The following is a 7,116-nucleotide window of genomic DNA, read 5'->3' as shown; positions in this document are numbered from 1 at the left end:
GCTCTTCCAAAAGTAAGGCAGATTTTGTGGATTGTTGGGGTTTTTTGTTTCTTTTTTAAACTACATTTACACATTTTTTAATGAGTTCTTCACCATTCCTCCAGCGGTCTTGCAGAACTGCAGCTTTGATTCTCCTAACACCTCTCACATTCACACTTCCCCAAGCTCTTTCTTTCTGCTTACGTGCAGCGAAGGCAGTTTTGAAGAGATCTTGCCGCAAGCCTCAACATAAAACAGCGCAAGATTGCAGTAAAGACAGAGGAGCACATTACACCTGCAATATTATAAGAAAAGAGCTCATATGGATAAACCAACCGACCAGAACTGCAAAGCCACTTGAGTGTTGTTTTGTAGCTTGTGAGCAGCTGGAAACTCTCCAGATGCTCACATAGGGATTAGAAAAAATCTCCTTTAGAGAGAGGGTGTTCAAGGGAAGAAGGTAGCTCAAGTCATTGTAGTAGTACAAAGAAAGGGAAGGCAGTAAAATGCATGGAACCTGACATTTAAGCAGTAGAGAAAGATAAAAGTGACAGGCATGACAAAACTGTAACCAGAAACCGTCACTTGACGGGGTTTCAGATAAAACCCTATTGGAAGGAGTGTCTGGATGAACGCGCATCATCAGAAACTGCTTCACAATTTCTGTGCTGACAAACACGCAAAAATACCTATTTTTGCCCCTCAAAGACAAAAAGCAGCCACTTTAGCCCACCTGAGTTGTAGAAAAATTTCAGAATCCTCCCAGATTTAGCTGGTTTGGGTTAATTATCATCATCTGCTCTGTGCCAAGCCCCATGACCCAAGGGTGAAAAACAAGTTGGAGTCACGAGGCAATTCAAATTTCCCTCAGCTCATTACACAATGCAAAAATCACCCGCCTCTTCCCTTCAGAAGAAGTGATGTACCTCATGTTGCATTTTTGGGCTGTCTTTGGAAAACTGATGCCCAAAACCAGAAAGCCTCAACCCAACCCAGGAGAAGAGACGATCAACCACCTCCAGACTACTGTCTACGGGTCCTTAGTTAAGAACAGAACACCCCGGTAATGACCAACGCGATTGTCTGCGTCAAAATCTCACCTCTCCTACTATTTCACAAGGAACTTAGGTCACAAACTCACGAACAGCCCCTTGTAGAGGCGCAACATCTGGTTTTGAAGCTCTGCAGTGGCACAAAAATGGCTCCACCTCTGCAGAGCCTGAGTGAGGTACAGTGTGATTCCCAAGAATTTCATTTATTATCATCATTTTCTTCAATATTCACACTGGCTTTTTTATAAACGCAGCCTAAAAACTGTCAGAAAACTTTACAACCAGGCTTAGGCCACCGTAGACTCCAGAGGCTGAAAGCTCTTTGGTCAACACAACTGACTACATATTAAGTGGGATTTTAAGGGGAGATTTAAAGACCTGAAATATTTTATTTTTTTTTAATCAGTGCTCCTTCAAAACTTGACAAATGAAACCTATGAGAAGAGGCAGATGTCCCTCCCATAGCAGATCTCTACTGCAGCCACTGCCAGGGAACATTTTCCACCGCTCCAACACGATGGGAGCTCTGCTCCAAAACCACCGGGCTTTCTGCTCGCAGAAAGACCATCCCAAGGGTATTTTTTTCTTTATAATACAATGAAATAGTGACTTTTATCCCAAGAAGAGAAGAAGATTATTACCAGGAGGATGGTGGCAACCCCTCGTGGTTCCCCTGCTGCCCACCGAGGCTGACTCATGGGTTCTTCCCGGCTTCATTCCCTCTCCTGCTCCCGGCCCAGCCATCAAAACGGCTCTTTTTGGAAACGTATCACCATTTCCTTCAAGGTTATGATGTTCCCACTTTCCGTATGTGTCAAAAACAAAACCACCCACAAGAAGAAAAAGGAACTGGAATCATATGCAGACCAGCAACTGCCCCACGATCCTCCCTCCATGCTCTCTCCCAAACTTGGATTTTCTCCATCCCTGCCTCGGTTCCTTCACAAGCAGAACCTTTTTCTCCCTCCACAAAAGCAGGATGATGTGGCAAGGTGCACGGTTTGCCCTAGATACCCGCAATTATTCTGGTGATTGACACAGAACAGACAAGATTTTGATCTGAAATCCCACACCACACTCTATTTATTCACAGGTCTGAACTTCTCAATAAAAAAACCTCTCCAAAACTAAAACTAAAACGGCTTTCACCCGTCACGTGGGTGTGATTTCAAGCGGGTTTGTTGTTTTTTTTCCAGGGGCCATCCTGCATCTCAGCAGAGAAAAAAAAAAAAAAGGTAGTTCAAGCAGCGCTTGGTCAAATCTGACCACAGAGGCTTTTGAGCAGCGACATGCGCCTCTTTTTTGGGTCAGAACATCCAGCCCTGCCAAGGACACTGCCACATTAATTTTACACCCAGGGTGGCTGTCGCAACATCTTGACGCAAACTTTACCCATCACACGGTTCGCATGTGATCCTAAACGGCGCGTGCACTCTTAAAACAGCGCCACGTTACAAAACATACAAGTACGACCAGAATTCTGGCCAAATTTTAACGCAGCTTGGGCACAAAACCCAACGGTTCCCAGTTTACCACGACGTTGGCCCTGAACACATCACTTCTCTGGGAGTAATTTCTACGGGGGACATATCCTCCACGTGCAGCACACAGGAGCTCTTAGCCACGTCTCTGCTGAAGAGCTCAGCCCAGCTTCCATCAGCTCCTGGCCCTGCAAGCCCTCACGTATTAATTTAGGGGATGCATCCAACTGGATCAACTATCAATCATGAGCGTTGAGCATCTTCCACATTGCTCCTTCACCTGTTCATGTTAAAAAGGACAACAAAGCACCTTCAGTTTTTAGTGGAGTCTTTCAACGTGCCCCACGGAGTCTCAAAATTCACCGAAAATGAGTGCAGGGAGCGGAGAGCCTTAGTACTTTCTGTGGGCAAAGGCATTTTTCAAATGTCTGGATCGGGTGGGCAGCAGAGTATTTCAATTATTTTTTGTTGCTGTTGTAAAAACTCCTGCAAGTGCTTAACGACTGTTGGCTGAACCGTCTGTTCTGCTTTAACAGTGATTGATTTAGTGTAATTAAGCCTCTTGCACACCAGTGTGTGCTTTCTATGCACTGAAAACCTCCAAATTACTTCGATAAATGGAGTATTCTCCTTTCATAGAATCATAGAATTGTCAGGGTTGGGAGGGACCTTAAAGATCACCCTGTCTCCTTGAGTTCTGGATGAACTTGCACCACCGATGACTGGGCAGAAGAAGTCCACCCACACCAACGGGGATATCACAAAGTCCAGACTAAGCCCTCTCGGGATATTTTTGGAAGAGAAAAGCTCAACCCTGCAGAGAATTGCTGTGCTTCACCGTGTCTCGACTGGTAACCAGGAGATGTGTTTGATACAGATGAAAAACAACTCCAAATTTTTAAAAAAACAAACATAAAAAATATTTTTTAAAAATAAATAAATAAATAACAATAAATAACAATTAAAATTAAGAAATTATGGGCAAATGAAAAATACAGGGAGGGAAGACAGCCAGTGCCCACAGCAAATGCAAGAATCGACCTCATTTACCATCCCAGAGCTGAAATGGGCACAACCCTGCCTGGTTTGGGTGGGAAGGGACCTTTAAAGGTCACTTGGTCCAACCCTCAACCCAAAACCACCTCATTTCTGAAGTTCTGCTTTTCAAAGCAATTCTTGAAATAGAACATCTACCAGGAAAGCATCCCTTTAGCCTTTTAAATTCTACGTAAAATGAGCCAGCCTCCTTCTCCAAAATTCAATTTTCTGACAATGCCTTGTTTTCTGCATGAAAGGAGCCCCACGAGCCCCATGTGAAAGTCCCCATCCCCAGGTCCCGCTGCGGCTACTTCACAATTTCTACCCATCCCTCCAGTTATCTTCTAAAGACACCCACTAACCTTCTTGAAGGCTGAAACCAGCAATAAATAGGGCATCAAAAGCTGCACCACCTGCTGCCTCGCAGCCTCCCACTCATCTGATAAATTCATTACCTCTGCATATTAAAACGTCGGTGGTGGGAAGAAATTGGAAAGACGGGCATGAAACCTCATGAAATATTCATGGAGTAAACACTAAAGAAACTTAAACACTTGGAAAGGACTCAGAAGCTCTCCTGCTGCAACTCCTGGGCTGCTTTTACATTTAAACTACATAACAAGTAAAAATAGGAGAGGAAGTAAAAGAGGAAGTATGATTAATAGTGGATAACTAATTAATACTTGAGTAACAGGGAATTATTTGAACGCTACGGACAGTGTCGTGTATAAATAGTCTGTCACATATACATGACGAGTATAAACTTTTATCTACTTGAAACATACATTTATTTATGCAAATCTAAATAAATAAATGCTGGTTTGTATTTGTTCAGTTCTGAGTAAATAGAAGTGCAAATTCTCTGGTAAATGGCAGCACAATAAACCCCAGAATATTCTGACTTTATGAGAGGGAAATTTCATGGTAGCAATTTCATGGACCTCTCAGAAGCAGCAAAATGGCAGTACTGCTAGAAAAAAGAGCCACATGGACTGGGTCTCCATGTTTAAATAAGAACAAAACCAACATTTTGATTAAAAGAATGCTCCGAAAATTGAGTCATCTAAAATGATGACATGAAATAAATTATAACTAATCCTTTCAGAATCAAAAGCATCTTATCTTTCCCCATCGTTCATCAAATTAGCATGCAGAAGGAAAGCTGGATATTTATTTTTTTTTAGCATCCCTTCAGTTCTTTCCATATTCTTTTAAATGGAGTTTTCTTGATACTTCAGTCAAAAAAATTTATTGTTGCATTAGTTCAATGGCTATGGTTTAGATAATCCTATTACCTTGGAACTTTCTATAGAGCGATATATTTTCAGTGTGCATGGACTCGTCTCTCAGAGGAAACTCTTCTCTGCTTCTCACCGCAAAGCAACAAATGCTTTAATATTCAGGAAAAAACAGTTTAGTTGTACCAGTCATTTCTAAATTGTATCACTGAAAGTAAGATTTAATTAAAACATTGATGATGAGATTACTCTCCTCCATATTATCACACTTAAATTCCACACAATTTTGAACCGAGCTTTGAAGACAAGGAGCAGCTGTGGAGAGACTCCCTTTTTACTAATTTTATTAAAACAGGGAAGGGATACAACTCCCAAGCTGCTTCCCTTTCCCAGTTCCCATATTCTTACACATTCTGACCAATCTTAGTAACTCGTTCTTCCGCTGCTCCAGGTGCCAGTCAAGAAGCAGAGCCCTGACAACCACCTGACGGCATTTCAGCAGAGCCATTTATTTGCCGTTTTGCACTTGGCTGAGTTTTTATTAGAAATTTATTTATTTATTTGGAGGGCCCTAAGAAAAACAACCCTAAGGCTGTTGCTACTTGTGGCAGAGCCCCTTGCTCCTCCGAACCTCCGGCGCTCAGGCAGAGAATCATAGAATCATGGAATCATAGAATGGCTTAGGCTGGAAGGGACCTTAGAGATCATCTAGTCCAACCTCCCGCTCAGCAGCACCTCCACGCTCTACCCCACTCAGGTTTTGGTGAAAGCAACTACCTAATCCCTCAACCACAACAAACTAAGGACCAAAACAATCACCTCGGCCATGCCTGGCAGTTGGAGTCTTGCTTGGCTCTCCCTCTCCCACAAGGGTGTAAAGTTCACATTAACAACAAGCCCATGAAACACCCTCCTATAAAGACCAGGTGTCAACAACAGTCAGCTGAGCGCTTATCGAGGGCTCGCCACGCTGTTTATGTGGGACATCAGCAGCTTTATTTCCTCCTGGCCAAGCCCAGGAGGCAGGTAGCCCTTCGGACGTGACCATGGCCACCACCGCACAGCGAACCCCGCCTGACCAACAGCGTTTGCCAACACTCAAAGCCAGCAAGCCAGGATTACAAAGGATAAGGACAAAATGCAAATAAAATACATCAGCCCATCACAGAATATAACAGTAGAATCACTGTCTTAGAAAAAACAAACACAAAGCAACAAACCCGTATTTGACTTGAACAAGTTCCTCTCTGGGACTGTAATGTGGCAGGACATGGTTGTACAACGGCTTGAAGCCAAAGGAAGAAATTCCAGAAATAAAAATGATGAAGAATAAAAGATGCTGTGGTGGACCACTAAACAGAAGATTACTCTCAGGTCTTGGAAAAGTTTTTTCTATTTTTCACCTGACCTAATCCAATGCAGGACACCTGTACTTTTATCCATCTCCTCTAGTCTTGCCTTAGACAGGTTCCACCATTAGAAAACACAGGACACTATATTCATAGAATCATAGAAACATCCAGGTTGGAAAAGACCCCTGGGATCATCGAGTCCAACCGTTAACCTACTCTACAAAGCTCACCCCTAACCCATCTCCCCCAGCCCCACATCTCAACAGCCTTTAAACACCTCCAGGGATGGGGACTCCACCACCTCCCTGGGCAGCCTGTGCCAGTGTCTGACTACTCTTGCTGTGAAAATTTTTTTCCTAACAACCAGCCTAAATCTACCCTGTTGCAGTTTTTGGCCATTCCCTCTAGTTCTACGACCAATTACCCGTGAGAAGAGACCAGCACCGACCTCTCCACAACGCCCTTTCAGGCAGCTGCAGAGAGTGAGGAGGTCTCCCCTCAGCCTCCTCTTCTTCAAACTCAACAGCCCCAGCTCCTTCAATCATTCTTCATAGTTCCTCACGACATTTAAATACGTTCATCCCGTTGTCTGATGACTTCTCTACTTCATGTTATCTGTGCACACACCCCATCACGTTGGAGATCCACAGCGGCAGCTCCTGGGGCGTGGAGCCCAGGCAGGAGGAGACATCCCGTGCTTCTCCACCGCTCCCCAAGCTGCCCCGTGCATTTCCCACAGGCAGCAAAGAGAAAGTAAAGCGGCCGGAGACCAAACACAGAGGTCATCTGGCACGATTAGTGGGTTCAAAGTCCTGGACTGTGTCACCAGGGGGACCTCTCCAGAAGTCCCTTCCCACATGAACTCCTGCAAACGAAGCCACGTCCTTACTTGTGGTTGTTGTTGGTTTGGGCAGCTCAGTTCCATTGGGTGGCAAAGCTTGTGCAAATAGAAAACTAACACAGAGCAGCAGGAGCG

Source organism: Apaloderma vittatum, unplaced genomic scaffold (genome assembly GCF_000703405.1).
Source record: "Apaloderma vittatum isolate BGI_N311 unplaced genomic scaffold, ASM70340v1 scaffold21022, whole genome shotgun sequence".
NCBI lineage: Eukaryota > Metazoa > Chordata > Aves > Trogoniformes > Trogonidae > Apaloderma > Apaloderma vittatum.
The sequence above is the reverse complement of the archived record's forward strand: the minus strand, read 5'-3'. Positions refer to the sequence as shown.